At 45.8% G+C, this 21,173-nt stretch overlaps 1 protein-coding gene and 1 long non-coding RNA gene across 3 annotated transcripts in view; one reads left to right on the top strand and one right to left on the bottom strand.

The window, feature by feature from the left end:
* Nucleotides 1-21,173, top strand: part of TAF1B (TATA-box binding protein associated factor, RNA polymerase I subunit B) — an 82,794-nt gene that overhangs the window by 22,931 nt on the left and 38,690 nt on the right. The window lies entirely within an intron of this gene.
* LOC136621729 (uncharacterized) overlaps nucleotides 7,058-21,173 on the bottom strand; it is a 46,748-nt gene continuing 32,632 nt past the window's right edge. The window contains exons 2-3 of the long non-coding RNA XR_010791267.1: nucleotides 7,582-7,664; nucleotides 7,058-7,461 (exon numbers count right to left, since the gene is read on the bottom strand). This is a non-coding gene — a long non-coding RNA (uncharacterized lncRNA). The remainder of the gene's footprint in view (nucleotides 7,462-7,581; nucleotides 7,665-21,173) is intronic.

Below are 21,173 nucleotides of genomic sequence, written 5' to 3'. Positions count from 1 at the left end.
CAATGAGGGGAGGCAGGACGGGGCTGGGGCTAATTCCCCCCCCCCCCCCCCCCCCAAAAAAAAATTCTTGGCCCCGCTCCCTCATTGCAAATAGTGCAGAGGGGCGGAGAGAGGGCCTCCTCCCCCTGCAGAGAGAGACGCCGTATATCGGCCGGCGTGAATACCCGGCCGATATACGGTCGTCTGAATAAGCGCTTAAATAGAGTCCTTGCGTGAATACCCGGCCAATATACGGTCGTCTGAATAAGCCCTAACACCCGGGTTTATGACTCATTGTGCGTCATCTGTGGCTTCCCAAATGATCACCCCCTTGTTCTTTCGTTATGTACATAAAGCTCATAGGGCCCGTTACACAGAACACTTATCGTGCAAACTGCTAGTTAGATTGAGCGGTTTGCACTGTATTGTGCAGTGAAAGAATGATCAGCCATGAGTCTCTGATCGGATCTTCCATGCAGACCATGGAATCATCACTGGCTGCCGCTGCGTCGTTCCGTGTAATCAAGAAGTCAATAATCTATGTACGACCGCTTTAGGGTGAATGAAGGTGAGTGGGCCGGGACGACCCCCAGCCGCTCCTCCTCCATTTACGATTATCACATAGGAGTGAGCATTGCTTGGCCTGCTGACAGTCGTGCCGTGTAAAAGGGCCTTTAGTTCTGTAACTCTGGATACCTTTATTGACTATACAGAAAAATTATATCGCCTCCATAATACTTTTGTTTTGTTTTTTTTATATACAAGGGTATTTAATATCACATACGGTAGATCCTTGTGGCTGATACGGTACCACGCTGTTTTGGCTCTGCGTTGTGGAGACCGACTATAAATAAGTCCTGTGTGCTGTTGCTGCTTGGTGACCCCTGCCACCACTACCCGGTGACCCTCGCTGTCCAGGTGTTTTTTTTAATCAGCACTAGATTGCTTTTCGATATTTACCAGTTTGTTTTCAGCCTGTTGACTGAGATCATGTGAAAGAGTGTGTGGTTTTTTGTTTTTTTTGTTTGTTTTTTTTTTGGATCCATTCACTTTCTAGTGGTGCTTGTGAAGGGGATGTGGTTCAGGGCCAACATGGCTTAGCCTGGCAGCAGGGTGGTGTTGGGTCACTTCCCCAGCTGGTGATGTGTTCGTCGGATGCCGTACAATGCTGCAATTTATAGGGATTGCAGGAAGTTGAAACTGGCTTGGGGCCCTACACGGGGTGACCTGTTGGATGCAGATGTCCATCAGGTCTTCTCAGGGATGATCATTGCTGAGTGTACAGAGGCGGAGCGAGACGGGGATTGTTCCAGGCCCCTCCATTCACTGTAAACAGGCAGTTCCTTCATAGATGAACTGCCTGTTTACATGGGCTAATCTGTCTTTAGATTTTTAGGCATGTAGAAACTGACAAACTAATTATTGTCCAGCGTTCAGTTGGTGCGTGCTTTTACACTGAATGACCATCATTGATCGCAGGAATCTGAATGATTTCTCGGCCCGTGTAAAAGGGCTCTTATACAGTTTGATCAAAATATATACCTTATATTCCATATTCATTCCTTGAAAGTTGTTGTTGTTTTTTGTTTTCCCCTCTAAAATTTGGGTTATGTGTTTTTGTTTATGCTTCATCCGGTGTATCTTCTGCCTATGTACTGATAAGTGCATGGTTCAAAAATGTCTGTAGGCGCTTAAGGGAATCTGCCAGAGAATGGGGGGTCCAAGGAGTGGTGTTTGACAATCACCGGGCGCCCTGTTCCAGCACAGTGTACCCCCGGCGCCCACCGAATCTTTTCGCCCGATTAGGCAGTTACTCGAAAAAAGCGATGTTCGATCGAGTAATTGCTCTAAACGAGCATGTCCGCTCATCTCTACTCAGCATGTCACATTCTAAGCCTGCGATCCAGAGGTGATCTCTGCCTGTCTAAACACTCTGCATGAGCACTTACAACCTTAGCAGTGACATCAGCGCTCATGTAATCATTTACACAACTGTCATCCCATTTAAATGGGACATTACTCCTTTACTTAATGAGCACCCACTGTCACTTTTTGGAGAAAAAAAAGAACAGAGGGGCTGTAATTTTCTGAACCACACTTTATATGACTTAGATAAACCTTTACTATAAGAGCAGAAGATGTCGGCAGACGTGTTTCTGGGAAGCCAATAGAGCAGAATCTTTTCACTCTATTTCCTATTTTACTGTGGAGTAGAATTATTTAATGGCTTATATCATCAGGACAACTTCCATCCATGCGTCCTGTCTGGATGTATATATATCGTAAGGATGTCCTCTGCTCGTGGCTTCGCTCTGTGAGCCAATGGAGAGCTGCTAGAAAAGTGCAGGCTCTTGCTCTGATGGACTTGGCCATCCATCTGAAACATGCATGTAATGAATGCTGCAAGCACAATGAAGTCCATTCCAGTTTCTCCCGGTTGATGGTTTCGTTGCTGCTTCCGGAAATTGACGTTGCTTGCTATTTTTTCCCACATACAGAGAAAATATGGTATTGCATGTGGCCACAATACAAACAGGTCAGGAGTCGGTAAGGGAGCAGGTAGGAGAATGGTCAATAGAGCAAGCTAGGGTCAGGAATGGAGAATGCAGAGGAGTCCGGTGAGGAAAGATGGGAGGCCCAACTCGTAAAAATGATGAAACCTGTCATGTCCTCTGACAAGTAGTGGAACTGCCTGAGTACATTTACAGGGGGCTGCTCATGTATTCCTCCGCTGTCTCTACTTTTTTTTTTTCTTCTAGCCCCCCACTGCATTCCCTCTTTTTACCCGTAGTCACACCGGTACTTTAAGAGCCGATAGGGTGTTGAATATAATGTATACTTGTCACCCCAAGAACCCTTTGTGGACAAAATGAAACAAGATGCTTTCCATGTGTATATATCATGTAATGCCCAAATCAGGCGGGGAAATTACAGTACCACCAACCACAGAGCTGTCTGGGATTAATGACTTGCATTACCTTAGATTCACCTCTTTTGATTATTGTGTCTTACACTTTCTAATTCTGCACATAAAAGCAAGTTTCTTTTGACCCCTTAAACTTTTTTTATTGGAGCCTTCTGAAGGCGGCACAAGCCCGGTCATGTATGTGGCCTCACATGTCCTCTCCTCTAATGTGAAAAGCACTTTTCATCTTGTCTGTAGTACCACTTCTCTATCCGCACCCTCAGACAGCCAGATCCGAGGTCCCTCCCTTCTCTTTGGAGATTACTGGGCTTTACATTAAACCTCCGGCTTTTATTCACGTGTCTCGTCTGTCTTTATTACTTCGTAGAAACAAGTGCTTTATGAAAACGTGCCTTAAAGGAGGGGGTTCCTTTTCTTTTGAGGCACAGTGACTGTCTTGGACTATCTCCTTTTTTTTGTTTTCAATATTTTTATCCATTGACCCAATGCTGTCTGATTTCTGGTTTTGAGCTGGTGTGCGCTGGCATTATGGCATGAAATGCAACGTACTCACAAGGCATTATACAGGGTGCAGTAAAAAAGCCGGATCCCGCGCTAGATCTCAATACCGGAGTCCTATATTGAAGTAACACTAGTAAAAGTAAGGCATGGATGCGCTACACAACGGTACGGCCCACAGGGCCCTGGGGGCCCAGAACATGGATTTCAATTTTGGAGTGGTGACCCCCGTAAGGGCGCCTTCACACTAGTGAGAAAATCAAGCGTGTTTTTTTTTTTTTTTTGCGTTTGCGAGAGGGAGTGAAAACTCATGATTATGAAACCATTGAATTTCAATTCTTTCGTTCTTATTTGCGATGTTTTCACTCCTCTGATGCTGCGTGAAAAAAAAAAATTGCAGCATGCCTATTTTTTTATTTTATTTTTTGCAATATCGCCCATTGTTTCCAATGGAGCCACAGCAGCGCCGGCCTCATTGAAAGCAATGGGCGAACACCGTGATCTGCTGCTGTTGCGGCGGCAAAGGGATTACTTCATCCCTGCGGGGAGTCCCCCTCATCACTCTGACAGCAGCGGCAGGGTGTTCAGTGATGAGGGGACTCCCTGCAGGGGTGACGTAATCCCCTGCCACAGCAGCAGCAGGAGAGAGCGATGTTCTCCCATTGCTTTCAATGGGGCCCGGTGCTGCTGCCGCCCAATTTAAAGCAATGGGATGAAGGGAACCACCGCAGTGATGCGAGGATGTTTTCACGTGAAAACTCCTCACATCGAGGGGTTTTAAGAAAGTTTGTGAGAGAGATTATCGGGCTGTGAATCACAACCAGATATCGCTCTCGTCAGTGTGCAGGAGGCCTAAGAGAGAAACCTAATTGCAAAGTTGAAGAGTAAAATGTGAGAAGCAGAAATCCGCTTTCTAAATCTCTCTAAGTCCCGTGGGATCGCTGCTATGACACACTTGAGGAACCATGATTACTGGTAGTATGACCTGTGCAAAAGTGTACTCCAAGTGGCCTCCTGCTGCAATACATGCACGGAGCCATTCAACAGTATATTCCAAGGTTGACGCCATCATTGTGGGAGTAACCGAAAAACTTGCATCGAGAGTGCATGTACTGTAGCACAACTTGCGTTTCCTTCCTCTAGTCATAGCAGATTTCTGCTACTTTTTAACCTTGCAAATCAGACTTTCTCTCTACGTCCCATTGGACTGCTGCTATGACTGAAGTAAGGAAATGTAAGTTCTGCTACGATGCATGCATTTTCAGTATATGTCTTTCAATTACTAACACAATGATGGCGCCAACCCTGGAATGTACTGTCGAATGGCTTTATGCATGTATTATAACAGAGGGAGGCCACGTTGAGTATGCTTTCACATGGCCATACTACTAGTAGTTATGTATCCTTCCTTTCAGTCATAGCAGTGGTCCCATGGGACTAAAGAGACATGGAAAGCAGATTTGTGTTTCTCCTACACTACTCTCTTCAACTTTGTTATTGGTTTTTCTCTTACAGGGGCCTCAACACCAAATTAAAAAAATCATAGGGGCTTATGTACCATACCATTATGTAAGACATAGAATGGTAGAGTTGGATGGGACCTCCAGGGTCATCGGGTCCAAACCCCTGCTCAGTGCAGGATTCTCCAAATCGTCCCAGACAGATGTCTGTCCAGCCTTTGAACACTTCCATTAAAGAAGAATTTGCCACCTTCCGTGGTAACTGGTTCCACTCATTGATCACCCTCACTGTCTAATATCTAATTTGTGTCTCCCCCCCCATCCTTTCAGTTTCATCCCATTGCTTCTAGTCTTTCCTTGTACAAATGAGAATAGGGCTGATCCCTCTGCACTGTGACAGCCCTTCACATATTTGTAGACCGCTATTAAGTCTCCTCTCTGCCTTCTTTCTTACAAGCTCAACATTCCCAGATCCTTTAACCGTTCCTCATAGGACATGATTTGCAGACCGCTCACCATCTTGGTAACTCTTCTCTGAACTTCCTCCAGTTTGTCTATGTCCTTTTTTTAAAGTGGGGTGCCCAGAACTGGACACCGTATTCCAGATGAGGTCTGACTAAGGAAGAGTAGAGGCGGATAATGACCTCACGTGATCTAGACTCTATGCTACTCTTAATACATCCCAGAATTGTTTGCGCCTTTTTGGCTGCTGCATCACACTGTTGACTCATGTTCAGTCTATGATCAATTAGTATACCCAAGTCTTTTTCACATGTGCTGCAGCTTAGCCTAATTCCTCCACATTCATGCGTTCCTACTAAAGTACGCTATTGTTCCAAATTAGACCACAAGTATTGAGATATAGCAATGAGTCCAGCTTTTTGGCTGCACCCTCTATTCTCTTCTTTATGGTCTGGTACTAGCTGCAGGAGCTCTAGCGATGTAGACCCCCACTGAAACTTGTATCTGCTGAAGGTCTGCATAGTCTTCTAGTCTAGGAGGTGCACTGGTTGCATATGTAAGAACCAGTGGTGTAAGCATAAAGCCTAGCAGCCAAAGATGGACTCTCGGAGATAGGTGGACACGTGACCCCTGCTTTTGTGATTGGTTGAGGGTCCCAGTGGCCTGCTCACCACCAGGCAGATAAGTATCCACTATGCTTTTTAATTTTGGTACAGCTACTGTAATCCCGAAGGCCGGCTTCACATCTGCGTCAGAACCTCCGTCTGGTGGTTCCATAACAGATGCGGCTCAAACTACCAGAAGATAAGGTGCTGTATGCACTGCTTTTTCTTCCATCCAAAAGCTGAGTCAATGAGGTCCGTCCGACGCTTTTTGGTCCCGTCCAGAGACAGAGCCGTTGGGCTGGGGTTTCCCTTTCCCGTTTCCCAAACGGAGCAGGAAAGCAGAGGGCAGATGTAAAACCACGAAGTGGGGTGTGCTCCTTTCCTGATTGACCATTCTTCTGTAGTGGACTGCCTTGGAATAAGTCTACATTACAAGTTTTGCTATGGGGGGGGGGGGGGGGGGGTGATATGATTCCTCGTTGCACCTCAAATTTGTAGAGACTGTGCTTTCCTGTTTTGAGTATGGTAAAGCCCTCTCCAATACAGACATGAACTCCATATTAATGTCCATGGATTTGGGTGAAGATGTTCAACAATCCTATAATTCATACATTTCATGCTCCTGTTTTGCCCATATAGTGTATAATGGCCATTTTCTGGTTCAGTTAATTAAAGGCTTAGAAAACCTAAGTGCAGTAGTAGTTTTTTTTAAAGGGCAACACAACCTTTTGAAGTCTTGTGTGACAAATAAAAGTAGATCCTGGTATTAAGGAACAAAAAGCCAATATAACTCCCTGCGCCGTTTCCTGCCTAATGGCTGATAAATAGAAAGGATCTGTTGACAAAGGAATCCTTTATGCCAGGTTTCTAAAAAGAAAACTGTTGCAGGTCTACATAAATGGGTCTCGGTTGGGAATTTGTTGTGCAACTCCGGTTGTAATGGTATATTCACAAAGTGCAGTCCCATCCAGTTCTGCAGAGCTCCATTAAGCCTGTTCCCATTGATCACTTAGCCATAACATCCTGCTCAAAAGTTTATAGGATATTACATGCGCAGTCTGCCTCCTAATTTGTATAAAACTACATTCTTCTTCCATGTATCTATGCTGCTTTTGTTGCATCCCATAATTTTATTTGCCTTGGCAGCAGCTGCCTGGCACTGGTTGCAAAAAGTTTACATACAGTTCTTTGGAAGGGTCAAAAACAGCGATAATATTTTTGTTATTGTATTCCCCGATAGTTTTGTGTGGAGTGGAAACATGCATGCTGGAAATGGAACTTTTTTCTTTTGGCATCTATGGAGTTATATGAAAGTTTTTACAGTGCAAGTTGTACGTACTTTACATATATTTGGAAGTATACAGGATGCAGTCAAAAAGCTGGGTCCAGCACTAGATCTCAATTCTGTTGTTCTATATTGAAATAACAGTAGCATACTTGAATAGGAAGGCATGGATGCGCTACATGATGGTATGGCACACAGGCCACCGCTGGGGTTGGAAGATGGTTTTCAATTTTTGTGTTGTGGCCCCTGTAAGAGGAAATAAAACCCAATTGAAAAGTTGAAGAGTAGCATGTGAGAGACAGAAACCTACTGTCCACTGTCCTGTGAGACCACATGTTATGACTGAAATAAGGAAAGTGTACTCACAGTGGCCTCCTTCTGGGCCATATTATCCAAAAAGTCATCCACAATTGCCTGCAGGAGGTTCGGGTACCCATCAGCATAGAGTCCTAGGAATGAACACAGGCCCAACGGCTGCTCAATGCATGTGTCTTAGCAGGAGGAGGTCACTTCCAATGGGCATCCCTTACATAGTAACATTGTATGTTAGGCTGCAGGGAGACAATGTCCATCTAGTTCAGCCTGTCTTCCCCCCCCAACCCCCCCCCCCCCACACACACACACACACACACCACCCCCTTCCCTATTGTTCCAGAGGAAGGCACAAAAAAAACAATGAGGCAGAAGCCAATTAGCCCATTTGGGGGGAAATAATTCCTTCCCAACTCCATAATGGCAGTCAGAATAATCCCTAGATCAACATTTTGGAAGCTCCTATCTGACTCCAAAACCCAGATCAGTAACCCCGCTGGTCACCTAATGTCCATATCCTGTAATCTCCTACCGCTCTCGGAAGACGTCTAGTGCACCCCAAGACTTTATTAGCTTTTGCAGCAGCTGACTGGCATTGGTTGCTCCAGTTAAGTCTACAATCCACTAGTACCACCAGGTCTTTTTCCATCTCACTTTTCCCCTAGCAGTACCCCATTTAGTGTATATTGGTGACATCCATTTCTCCTGCCCATGTGCAGAACCTTACATTTATCCACATTGAACTTCATTTGCCATTTTTCTACCAAAGTCCCCAATCTATCTAGGCCACTTCCAATGGCCGTGCCTTACTTCCTACGTGACTAGATGCTTTGTTTTAAGTTTATTTCTGTATGAATCATTTAAATATACAAATAAGTTGTCTGAAAGGAGCTAAGCATTTTAGTTCCTTAGGAGTCCATTAATTGGCAACTGGCTGACTCAGAGATAATGATGGTAAAATAGCAAGCTGTTGTAACAAGTGCATGTTGAATTATGATGTTCACTCTCTCTCCCTCTGGTGCAATATTGGTTGTCCGCTTTGGCATTATTGGTGGCTAGGTGAGGGGCAAAGCTACATAAGACTGTGTTCACACTTGCATTGTAGTTAACTCTTCTGACACCATGGCACATTGCTGGATGTCTTGTATGATGTATACCAACGGTACTTGACAGAATCCGGTATAAGTAAATATAGGTCCAGTCGTGGTGCCCGTTCTTTTGATGGGAAGATTGGAGTGGAGGCCTTCAACATATGCCACTGTTTAGGCCGCCCCTCTAGTTCAGAGACTCCCTTCTAATAACATATTGGACCTCCTTTTGGCGTTCAGAACTGCATAAATTCCACTAGGTCGGACAGGATAGCTTCTTGCAACTACTGCAGACTGGATGGAGGTACTGACATGCTCTGACACCTGACTGGAAGGATTCATGGCTTCATAACGTTTGCACCAAATTCTGACCTCCCATCAGCACGGTGCAACAGAAATCTAGATTCATCTGACCAGGAGCTGTTCTTCCACTGCTCAGTGATCCAAAGTTTGCACTCTTGCCCACTGGAGTTGCATTTTTTTTTCCTAGATGGCAATGTTTCTGGAAATGGTTATCTGCTGTTATAGCCAATTCCTACTACGAGACGGCATTCAGACATTTTAATTGGAGCATCTGCTGCAGTTTGCATCTCCTGTCCAACAGAACAATTCTTGACATCCTCCTGTGACCCATTTCATTGGCGAGTCGTTTGCATCTACAGGGTCTCCTATCTCTGAATGTTATTGCACAGGAAAACTCCACAAGATTGATAATGAAGTCCTGGCTTCGGCATTGATGGCCAGCCCTTGTTGGAAGTTGCTTAGATCGCTCCCCCCTCCCTCCCCCATTCTAATATAGATTCATGCTGAAACTGATCCACCTAAAACTTGTCACTTGATCTTATGTTGCACTCTGTGATCACATATCTAATTTCCATACAGAAAAGCTGCAATCATGAAAGGACCAGTATCTGTAGTAAAGCAATCATTTAGTTGATTTTGCTGTTTGATGCAGTAAGAGAAAGCTATTCCAATGTATCCCCCCCCCCCCCCCCACCAACTCAGAAACGGCTGTCTGTGTGTAACAGTCCAGTTCGGGTATGGAGTCAGGTGCAATTCAGAAGAGCATGCAGTTGGTGGAGCTTGGCTATAGGCTTGGAGCACAATAATCATGCAGTGAGGAAGTGGAAGGGCCAGGCTTTTATAGGGCGTCCAATCTGGGAGAACAAGGTGGAGCCAAACAAGAAACTGGATCGGAAAACAAGGACATACAGGGGAGCTGTCTGAAGAGCTGGATAGCTCAGGCGGTTGAGCCGCCGCCTAGAGTACAGGAGCTCCTGGGTTCGAGTCCTGACACGGTGTATGGCTTTTCTGACTTTGGCTTACAATTCCCAGTCATTTCTATAAGGCTTGTCTAAAAAGTCTTACAGGAATGCTGCCTTCCGATAGGTGGCGCTGCAGAGATGATAGTCCATTTTCCCATTTGCATTTTTCCCAGAGGAGCATGCATGGCTTTATAAGTCTCCTCACTCACCTTCTAGGTGCTCTCCTTAGAAAGGGTATAATTTCTCCCTATGTCCCCACCGTGTATACCAGAAGGACACTCTTGGTGTATGTCAGGTCAACAATGGAGCCCCACAGATAGCTTTCCCTGCATAATATTCATAAGTCATGTATGAATGTTGAAGCCCTACTTTGTTTATCTGCTGGAATGTTATATAGTAACATAGTATATAAGGCCGAAAAGACACATGTCCATCCAGTTCAGCCTATTAACACCCAATGTTGATCCAGAAGAAGGCAAAAAAAAAAAAAAGCGGTAAAAGCCTGGCTGAATAGTAGCTGCTACCCATGAGTCTAAATCCTGAATGCCGGTGCCTAAAATACTGTGATATCAATATGTTCTTGAATTAGTAATGCATTGCTCATAGGATTTCATGAACTCGGTATACTGTATTAGCTTTGTTTGCTAAGTAGATGCACCTTGCCTACAGGTGCCATGGTTATGAACTTTAATTCTTAACCGTTCGTACTTTACCGTATTCCTTCCCAGGACTCCGGGTAGATCGTGTCCCTGCTTATAAAGACGGCACTGAGCTATAAGATTATTATCCTTGTTAAATATTTACACCAGTATAAACAGCGGAATGCTTGAGAAAACATGCCAGGATGTCTGATGAAATGATATGCCAGCATAAAAGGATACCTGAAATATTCGTGGAGCGCTGTCATTTGCACAGTAACCAGACACCCATGTCCTGTGCCCACGACCAGACAACGCAGGTCACATGACACAAGACTTCATGTTTGTTCTCCAACTGTGGAAAATGTATGTAACCAGCGATCTGTCAGCGCCGGGAACACGATCGCTGTTTACTAGCCAACATCTAGCTTCTAATTGTGGAGTCCGGAATGAGTGATCCCGCTTACTCCAGGTTCTCATTTATTTGTCTTCAAACAAAGCTGCTTCAAGAAACAGGGGTTTTCTGTTCCTTCAATTGGAAGTGGGAATTCTTTAATGCACGAAGCCATATCTGAGGGAGCTTAAAGGAGATGTCTCGAGGAAGCAGTTAATTTTTTTTTTTGCCCAGTCCCCCCCATTAAACACACATTACTAAGCCCCCCTGTAAATGACATTTCTAGCTGGTTCGTACTTACCGTTCCAGCGTTTCAGCAAGTTATAAAAGTTTCCTCAAGATGGCCGCCGGCTCTTTCCCAGTCGCTCGCTGCAGCCCGACGTGCGCGCTCCCGAGACGCCGCCAGCTGTGTCTCCATGGCAACCGGACGCATCGCAGCCGCCGACCAGACAGCAGGTAACCGGCGCTAGCCCCCGGCTCCCCAGCGCTAGTTCCCCCGGCGCAGCGACAGCCCCCCCGGCCTAGCGACAGCCCCCCCCATCGCAGCGACAGCCCCCCCGGCCTAGCGCTAGCTCCCCCGGCGCAGCGACAGCCCCCCCGGCCTAGCGCTAGCTCCCCCGGCGCAGCGACAGCCCCCCCGGCCTAGCGACAGCCCCCCCCCCCCATCGCAGCGACAGCCCCCCCGGCCTAGCGCTAGCTCCCCCGGCGCAGCGACAGCCCCCCCGGCCTAGCGACAGCCCCCCCGGCCTAGCGCTAGCTCCCCCGGCCTAGCGACAGCCCCCCCGGCCTAGCGACAGCCCCCCCCCCATCGCAGCGACAGCCCCCCCGGCCTAGCGCTAGCTCCCCTGGCCTAGCGACAGCCCCCCCGGCCTAGCGACAGCCCCCCCCATCGCAGCGACAGCCCCCCCGGCCTAGCGCTAGCTCCCCTGGCCTAGCGACAGCCCCCCCGGCCTAGCGACAGCCCCCCCCCCCATCGCAGCGACAGCCCCCCCGGCCTAGCGCTAGCTCCCCCGGCGCAGCGGCAGCCCCCCCCCCGGCGCAGCGGCAGCCCGGCGCAGCGGCAGCCCCCCCCCCCGACCCATCACTTACCTGGGAGGCTTCTCGGGGCGGCTGGGCTGGGCTGGGCTGGTCTTCTCCGCTGGGCAGCTCCAGTTTCTGCACCTTCCTCTAACAGAGGATGGTGCAGAATGGCCGCTTCAGCGCGCTCCCGAGCAGTGACAGCTCGTCTGCGCATGCGCAGAAGAGCTGTAGCGGGGAGCACACTGAAGCGGCTCGTGCTGAATGGAGAAGACCGGACTGCGCAAGCGCGTCTAAAAAAGCAAGCTGCCAGCGAATTTAGACGGAACCATGGAGACGAGGACGCTAGCAACGGAGCAGGTAAGTGGAATAACTTCTGTATGGCTCATATTTAATGCACAATGTACATTACAAAGTGCATTAATATGGCCATACGGAAGTGTATAACCCCACTTGGTTTCGCGAGACCACCCCTTTAAAGCATACCTGTTATTTGAGGTGTGTGCGTGCGAGTTCTAACGCTATTTCCGGCCATTGTACTACTGTGACTTGTATTCTCCATTTATCAACCGTTTTCCTCTAAAGGCTTGTAGGCTTGATATGTATCCCAGACCTTGAGCTGGTGGGTGTAGACTAGTTGCTATGATGTTGCCATATACTGTACACACAGAAGAGGCAATCCTGTTATTTATCTCTTTAGCACACCTCCAGAAGTATGGGAGGACATTATACAGCAGTACTGAGCAGTGTAGATGTGAGCAGTGTAGATGTGAGCAGCGTAGGGTGAGATAAAACTCTTACTAAGAGCCAGCAGTACTTCTTCCTCCATCTTCGCTCTCCATATACCTCCACAGGAACTATGTAATCTTGTCCCTTATTTTGAGATGTCTCTTCTCTTTAAAATGGACTTCAGCGGTATTTTAAAATATATGATCAGAGGCAAGGGAAGGAGAAGAAGTAACCAAGTGGACAGACATTTTAAACTAATAAGATGCATGAAGTTTCTTATATTCATGTGTACTATTGATTTATGCAAAGTTTTCTGAAAGTACCGTGGCTGTTTAAAGGGATTGTTCACTTTTAGATAATCGACCATTTATTGCTTATGGCCCTGTTTTCTTTCGCTTCATCCTGTAACAGAAGGTTTTACATTAAAGGGAACTCGTCATCACCTTTGAGCCCTGTTACAGGGATAAACTGTTAAGGGGATCGAAAGTGATTTGAAGGAGTAGTCCCTGGAGCTGTGTTGCATACTTACTAGGTGCCCTGTTCCAGCGCTGTGTCTCCAAAGTTGTATGGCTAATTCTTTAACCCTTTGCAATCCAATTTTGGATTCAGGGTTTCCTAGGGGGCTTTTTCTTTCTGCCATTATACAACGGCACCATCTGCTGGCTAGAGCCAATACTGCGGTATGGGGCATGCTGGAGAGGACCCAAACAGCAGCTAGTAATATACAGTAAGAATACCCTGCCGTACGTCTTCCGACATCGGAGCTGTACATTCTTCAATCAGAATGTCTTTAGACGTCAGACAGTGGATTGGAAAGGGTTAAAGTGTACAATTTACCTATGCTAGTGTATGACATTTACAAGAGTTTTCCAGCAAACATGTCGTTTGGCAGGCTGTAGGAAACATTACTATTATGCATCATTCATATCTTCACATTTGATCAGTATTTTGGATTGTTGTCTTTTAAGCCATAAATATAAATGAGTGTCAATGTTTCCAGCATGTATATTTTGTTTTATATGCTTGGGATTAATCCCTTTCCAACCCATGCTGCACATGTACGTCATGGAAGCGAAGTAGTTTTCATGTAATGACATGCATGTACGTCATATGGATGGCATGGGCTCAGAATCTAAGCCCGCACCATCCAGAGCACGATCAACGAGAACGGACAGCCAGGGTCCTGCTGCAATGACTAGGACAAGAGAGAACTTCCATCCCGTTTGTTAACTTCTTGCAAACCATGATCTATGTTGACTGCAACATGTAAATTGGTCAACTGAGATGTAGAGTACCTTCTGTTATGCCTTTTAGCCTTCCACTAGCCAGTTGTGAGGGTTCGGCAACTGGACCCCCTGGTAGTGGCTGGGTCTGCCTTGGCTGATATTGTGAAAGCAAAGTAATAAAGCGCTATTATCTGAGTGATCAGAGAGGTTCAAGTTCCCTACAGGAGTATAGAAAAGGTTTGGCATCACTGCATCTGTGACAACTCGTTCAATAAGTCGAATTTTTTTTTTTTTTGTATCCCGCAAAATAGACATTGTAAATTTTACAAAAAAAAGTGCACAGGGGCAAAATTTCGCCTCCCAAGAAATGCAATAAAAGTGATCAAAAAAGTCGTATGTCCCCGAAAATGGTACCAAAATTATAGCTCACACGGCTCCATCAATAGGAAAACTACAAAAGTTCTGGGTTTTTGAATGTAACAATGCCAAAAAAAGTGGAAATGTATTGACCAAAAGTGTAAAGCGAAAAATGTATGATTTTGATATTGTGATAATTTGTGCCAATCCCCCCCCCAAATTATGTAATTTGTACCACATACTAACTGCCATACAAAAAAAATATGGCAGAATTGATGTGGGTGTTTTTTTTCCACCCTGTCCCTCTAAAAAGAAACTGTAAGAAAAGTTTATATATATATATATATATATATATATATATATATATATATATATATATATATATAATTTTATATGTATCCCAAAACTATACCAGTTAAAGCTACACCACACAATGAACAAGCACTCGTATGACCATATTGACGGAAAAGTTAAGTTATGGATTTTCAAAAGTGGAGATAAAAATCCCCCATCTCAGGAAAAAAAAAAAAATTGTACTAAGTACCAAGGCAGGCTGCATCCTTAAGGGGTTAGAAAACCAAATGCAACCTACCAATGAAATGCATTAATGAGAATTAAGCATAACTCAATAGAATAATGCGGTTTGTGCTTTTATTACTTGCTCATATAAAATGTTGTTAAAAGACCTAAAATAAGTATCCAATTGCACATCCCTTAAAAAAAACAAACACATACACACACAAAAACACACAAAAAAGGTGTTGAATATCTGTAGTCTCTGTTTGAAGGGGACAGGTCATGAGACATAGCCTTCCAATCTCAGCCCCATGGAGTCCATCCCCATCTTTAATTTAATTTAGTTTTTTACATCCTGCCCTCCCTTTAGTCAGATAGGCTGCTCATAGGTATGGTCCGTGACCCTGTCAAGGGGGGGGGGGGGGGGGGTCTGCACCGCACCCTCGTGCTGGGTGATTTTGGATTTGATTGACAGTTATTCAGAGGAAATGTCCACAGAGCATTGATAGGTTGACACTAAAGCTATGGGATATACAGTGCCATGCTATATTAACGGAAGGTCCCTTCTAATGGAGTCATTCGTGATAATAGCCTTATGTAAGAGAATTGCAGTATTAACCATTTAGCTTGTTTTGAGCTATTGCAAGATGTTTTTCAATCTATCCAACTGCTTTCCTTTTGTTAGAAAAGACCCAGATTATCGTCCTTTTTAAAAAAAAAAAAAAAAAGTTTTTTTTTTTTTTTTTTTTTTTTCAAGCTAGCAGAAGCGTTGCTTGTACTTTTTAGGCTGCTTCGCCATTGTAACATGAAAATGCACCACTAGGGGGCCTCAGTTGTACTGTTATTGCTTGTAAATGTGAGTGGAAAGTGCCATTGAACAACCTGTATGTTACTTATTTGTGGATGAGGACGCAGTCCTAAATGAACCCCCTTGGTGTGGCCACACAGCCTGTGCAGAAACCCTCCTCTGAGTGAAAGAGGACCAAGTGGTTTTTTTTGTGCAGAAATCAAAATCTGCTTAATCATATGATTGTTGTTGTTTTTTTTTTCTTTTTTGTGCAGTGGGCCTTTCTGAAGCTTTGAGGTCTTTAAGCCATAATGAAGCTCTAGGTAGTGCATAAATTAAAAAGGTTTCCAGGGTTCGAAAAACCTGGCTGCTCTCTCTATTGAAGTGAATGGGAGCTGAGCTACCAGACAACCCACGGTCAAGGGTGGCGCTGTGTTTGGGAGAAAGCAGCTTTTTAGCCCTAGACGACACCTTTTAAAGGGCTTCTGTGGTGTGAATAAGGTCCTCCATCAATCTCTCTTCTTTTCTCACTCTCCCCTCTCTATCCTTTACTTAATGTTTCACTGCCGCTGCAGTGGCATTGCCAGAAAATCTTACCAGCATGCCCACTCTTATTTGAGAGTGGCAGCAGAACTGAATTTTCACCCTATGTGGATAACCTGTTTTACCTCTGGTATTGTTGTACATACAAGTCTTTGGCAAAGCTTTCATAGTCTTAAAGGAGATGTCTCGAGGAAGCAGTGAATTTTTTTTTTTGCCCAGTCCCCCTAATTAAACATACATTACTAATTACCCCTGTAAATGACTTTCCTAGCTGGTTTCTACTTACCGTTCCAGCAACTTATAAAACTTTTTCCCAAGATGGCCACCAGCTCTTTTCGCATCGCTTGCTGTAGCCCGACGTGCGCGCTCCCGAGACGCTACCAGCTGTGTCTCCATGGCAACCAGACGCCCCGCAGCCGCCGACCGGACCCCTGGAGTGAACACGGCCGACCAGTCACCCACCGCCAGGCAGAAGGTAACCGGCGCAGCCCCCCCCCCCCCCCCATCACAGCGACAGCCCCCCCCTGGCCCAGCGCTAGTTCCCCCGGCCTAGCGACAGCCCCCCCCCCCCCCCCCGGCCCAGCGACAGAACCCCGCCCCATCACTTACCAGGACAGCTGGACGGCGGGACAGCTGGGCAGCTTCTCCGGACAGCTCGGCAGCTCTGCACCTTCCTCTAACAGAGGAAGGTACAGAATGGCCGCTCCAGCGCGCTCCCGAGCAGTGACAGCTCGTCTGCGCATGCACAGAAGAGCTGTAGCGGGGAGCACACTGAAGCGGCTCGTGCTGGAAGGAGAAGACCGGACTGCGCAAGCGCGTCTAAAAAAGCAAGCTGCCAGCGAATTTAGACGGAACCATGGAGATGAGGACGCTAGCAACGGAGCAGGTAAGTGGAATAACTTCTGTATGGCTCATATTTAATGCACGATGTACATTACAAAGTGCATTAATATGGCCATACGGAAGTGTATAACCCCACTTGGTTTCACGAGACCACCCCTTTAACCAGCCTTTTGCATCCCTATAACACATTTTCTAAGGTTTACTGAAAGTTTTTTGCATCAAGGTACCAGTCTTTCTTGAGATGAACAGATTTGTCACTAACCAGGCTTTGTAGGGCTTTATTTAATGGGCATATCACCTGTGTAAAATCCACACTTCCATTCTCATCTCCTTAAATGAAACACCTTTTGCCAACTGGTTCTTGGAGAAGTCCCTAACACAGAGGTTCGCTTTACTTTTTCTCCCTGCACTTGGATGTTTGCTCAATGTGCTCAATAAAAAGACATGAACGGTACAACTGTTTGCGTGTTATTGCTTTAGTTAGATTGTGTTTGTCTATAACAATCCAACCATATTTATTAAAGTCAACAAAAAAGTCCAGGTAATTCCAAAGGGTTTACTTAACTTTTTATCTGGCATCTGTACTAAAACAGGATTGTAAAAAAATGGACCGCCCCTTTAAATGTTCTGTATCATTTTTATGTGTGATTGCACTGGCGTTTGTATGTTTTGTGCCGGTGCTGCAGTCAGACTGAACGCAGGTTTTTCCTCTTCTCCATCATACCTAAAGTCAGTTTGTTCACTCAGCTCCATACATGCGTGAACACAGAATAAATGAAGTAGTCCTTTTATTTGATGCCTCCTCTATACAGCAGACATGTTGATGGGTCTAGATTTTCCGGTTCTTTGAGGAACACCTTAGTCTTGAACATTTCATTGAACCATGAACCCCGTTATGTTCCTAGCAGAGAGCTTTTCAGTTTTACACACTCTGTGAACCAAACTTGTGGAACTAGCGACAAGTTTTCTGTGTAAATGTGGTATATTGTGTCGATTTTGGGTCAATCTTATTATACAGGGATATGTGTAGAGCAGGGATATCTACAACAATGTCCTTGAGGGATTAAAAGGGTTATCCCACTTCTAGCTGTTTTTCTACAGGAACCAGACAGCTCTGTACAATTTACAGAGGCCCAGGTTGGTACTGGAGGCTGAGCCTACTTCACTTCAATAGGTCTCAGCCTGCAGTACCAACCTGTGCCACTGTGCAATGTATGGAGCTGTCTGCTTCCTGCATCAGCACATCTAGAAGTGAGACCACACCTTTTAGGCCTCTTTCACACGTGCAACAGCAATATTGCCACGAGAAAATCACAGCAATATCGCATCTGTGCTCTGCGATATCGCTGCATTTCCTTGCAGCGATATCACAATTTTGTAGCGCTTTTTTTACCGGTATTCTCAGGGGGCTTGAAATATAAGCCCTACCCTGAAAATAAGCCCTGGCTTCATTAAAAAAAAACAAAAACAGCACCACTGTCCGCTCCGCCACACTTCTCCTCGCAGGTCCTTGGCACTTGTTTGGAGTTTTCACTCAGTGCTTCTCAGATTGGAGTTTCAAAAATCCTGCCTCCCAGGAAGTGCTGGCTCTGATTGGCTGAGCCACGGCACTCGAGAACTAATTACAGCCATTGCATTGGATGGCTGTGATTGGCTAAGCCGTGGTGCTCCAGAACCAATCAGAGCCAGCACTTCATAGAGGCGAGGTTTTTGAGCCTCCAATCCAGAAGCTTTGACAGAAGACTGCAAACTAGCGCCGGGGCCCCGCGAGAAGTGTGGCTGATGGGTGATGCATTTAGCAGTTTACAAAACATCACTAATGTGAAGGAACCCATTGAAAAACATGGGCTTCACATACATGCAATTTTGTAGCACTGTCCGATCATGAGAAAAGTCTCAGCCTTCCACATCGTACGTTTTGCCGATCTTTAACTAATCCTCATTGTCCAGATCACTATAAAAATATCAAAAGGTGGACATTCACTGCAATCTTCTATATAAAATGCACTAAACCTTAAAGAGCCTTTCCAGTCAGAAACCATTAATGGCCTTTCCATGGGAACATGCAATCAAGAGGAGATCAGGGAGGGTTCGCCTTCCTGGACCTCCGCTGATCACATGTTTTTGTGCACTCATGCGCTGAGCTGATTTCTGCAGGAAGCCAACAGCTCCTTCCAACTGGCCAGGCCAGGCCCGGCTGGGTGCTCAAGGCAAAGCTCCTCTTCACTTCAAAGGGTACTTTACCTGTAATAGCAGGCCTGGTCACTGCATTGGAAATGGAGCAATCTGTTTCTTTCAGAAGTCCGCTTAGTGCAGAGGTGCACTGACCCAACCAACAGCTGATGGGGCAGGAGACCACCGCTGATCTACTAGTGATAGCCTATTCTAAGGATAAGGCTATTAACCGTTTTACAACTAGGCAACCCCTGTAAAGGTTACATTTACTAGCAGGACTCTGTGAATATCTGAAATCTTTTTGATTGCAGTGCGCTCCTGGTATTCATTGTACCTTTTAATTACTCTCAAAGGGAGCATCAACTTCATTGGTTGCTACATTGACGATTTCCTTCCTTACCTACATTTGGCTGCCTGAGCACATTTATATAGCTTATACCTCTGTAGATCACATGCAGTTTCTCCTCCCTGCCGGAGGACAGATCTGTAAAAGATAGATAGATGGATAGATTTTTAAAAAATAATTATACGTTTGCAAGAAAAAAAAAAGGTGAACTCTTTGGAATTACCTGGATTTCCGCATTGACTGCTAATAAACTGTGATCTGACTGTTACCTGAGATACAATTAGGGCAGTATGGTGGCTCAGCACCGTTATCTTGGATAAGAGTTCCAATGCAGCATCTGCATGGAGTTTGTATGCTCTCCCTATGTTTTGTATGGGTTTCCTCTGGGTACTCTGAGTTCCGCGCACACACAACTTGCTAATAGGCGAATATAAATTGTTGGCCCCCGTGGGAACAGAGTGCCCAAAGTTGTGTGTGTGTGTAACTCAGAGTACCCAGAGGAAACCCAGTACCTTGTTTTGATCCTCCTTTTAGAGTTTCCTCAGTGATCACAAGGCGTCCAGGCCCTGAGACAGCAAAGCAGCCCTAAACCATGATGCTCTCTCCACCATGCCTCACAGTTGGGATGAGGTGCTGGTGTGTATGTAGTGGTCTTTTTGTCCTCCGGACTTAACATTGTGCTAAAAAGTTCCACATTTGTCTAATCTGTTCATAGAATGTTTTCCAAGGAGTGTTGTGGTACATCCAGGTGGTTTCGCACTAAACTGAGGAGGGCGGCAACTTTATTTATTTATTTTTTTTGGCAGGATGCTACAACATCGTTTTTCTAAGATCTTCTGAAAGTACTTTGCATTGAGGCATGGTTCTCAATAGATCATTGTCAGTAACCAGGCTTTGTGTGTCTTTATTTTATGACAAAGCATCTGTGAAACTCAAACTTGCAATCTTATTTCTGCCCCTGGATGCCTGCATAGGATTGTATTACAAAACTCAATTGTATGCAGATGTCCGCAATTTGTCCGTGAGAAAATGCACGTGGAAGACAAATCGCAGCATGTGCTATTTCTGTGCGGGTCTCGTAGAGGCCCGCACAGAACTGTCACTCCCGGCGCCCCAGCTCTGGTTTGCGCATGCGCCAGCTGGGCGGCAGCCGGTACATCACAGAGCCAGAGCCATGGGAGAAGGTGAAAGCTGCACTGGTCACTGCAGGGGCGCAGGTCGGATCCCGCTGAAAGAATTCTCACAGCGGGATCTAACCCGGCCGTCTGCAGGCGGCCTTAGACTTGTTCTAAACGTCGCAATTAGGTAATGCCACAGCTCTTCTCTCACTAGAGCCACGGTCAGGCGCTGCCATTCTACCATGTCCTGCACATTATGGCCTGTCATCTCCACGCAACACTTACTCTGTTCGTTTCTGGCTGGCTACCTGTAAGGCAAGCGTACTCCTATCCCTCTTCTTAAAGGGCCAGTGCGTGTGCCCTAAACATGACCACCACCACCCACCTTCGACTTCCTGCTATATTGGATATCTTCTTCCCATGGAGGATGTCTAAGCAATTTATCTCCCACTGCCATTTGTGACAAAGCCCATTTGTATTTATTCTGGTTCTCGCCCTCTTCTGACTTATTGACTATTCTGACCTCTGTTCTCGGTTCTGTACTTTTGGGCTTCATTATTGCTTGCTGCCTGTCCTGACCTATGGGCCTAGGCTTTATTGCACC

The sequence above is a fragment of the Eleutherodactylus coqui genome, chromosome 1 (genome assembly GCF_035609145.1).
Source record: "Eleutherodactylus coqui strain aEleCoq1 chromosome 1, aEleCoq1.hap1, whole genome shotgun sequence".
Lineage (NCBI taxonomy): Eukaryota > Metazoa > Chordata > Amphibia > Anura > Eleutherodactylidae > Eleutherodactylus > Eleutherodactylus coqui.
The sequence above is the reverse complement of the archived record's forward strand: the minus strand, read 5'-3'. Positions and strand labels throughout refer to the sequence as shown.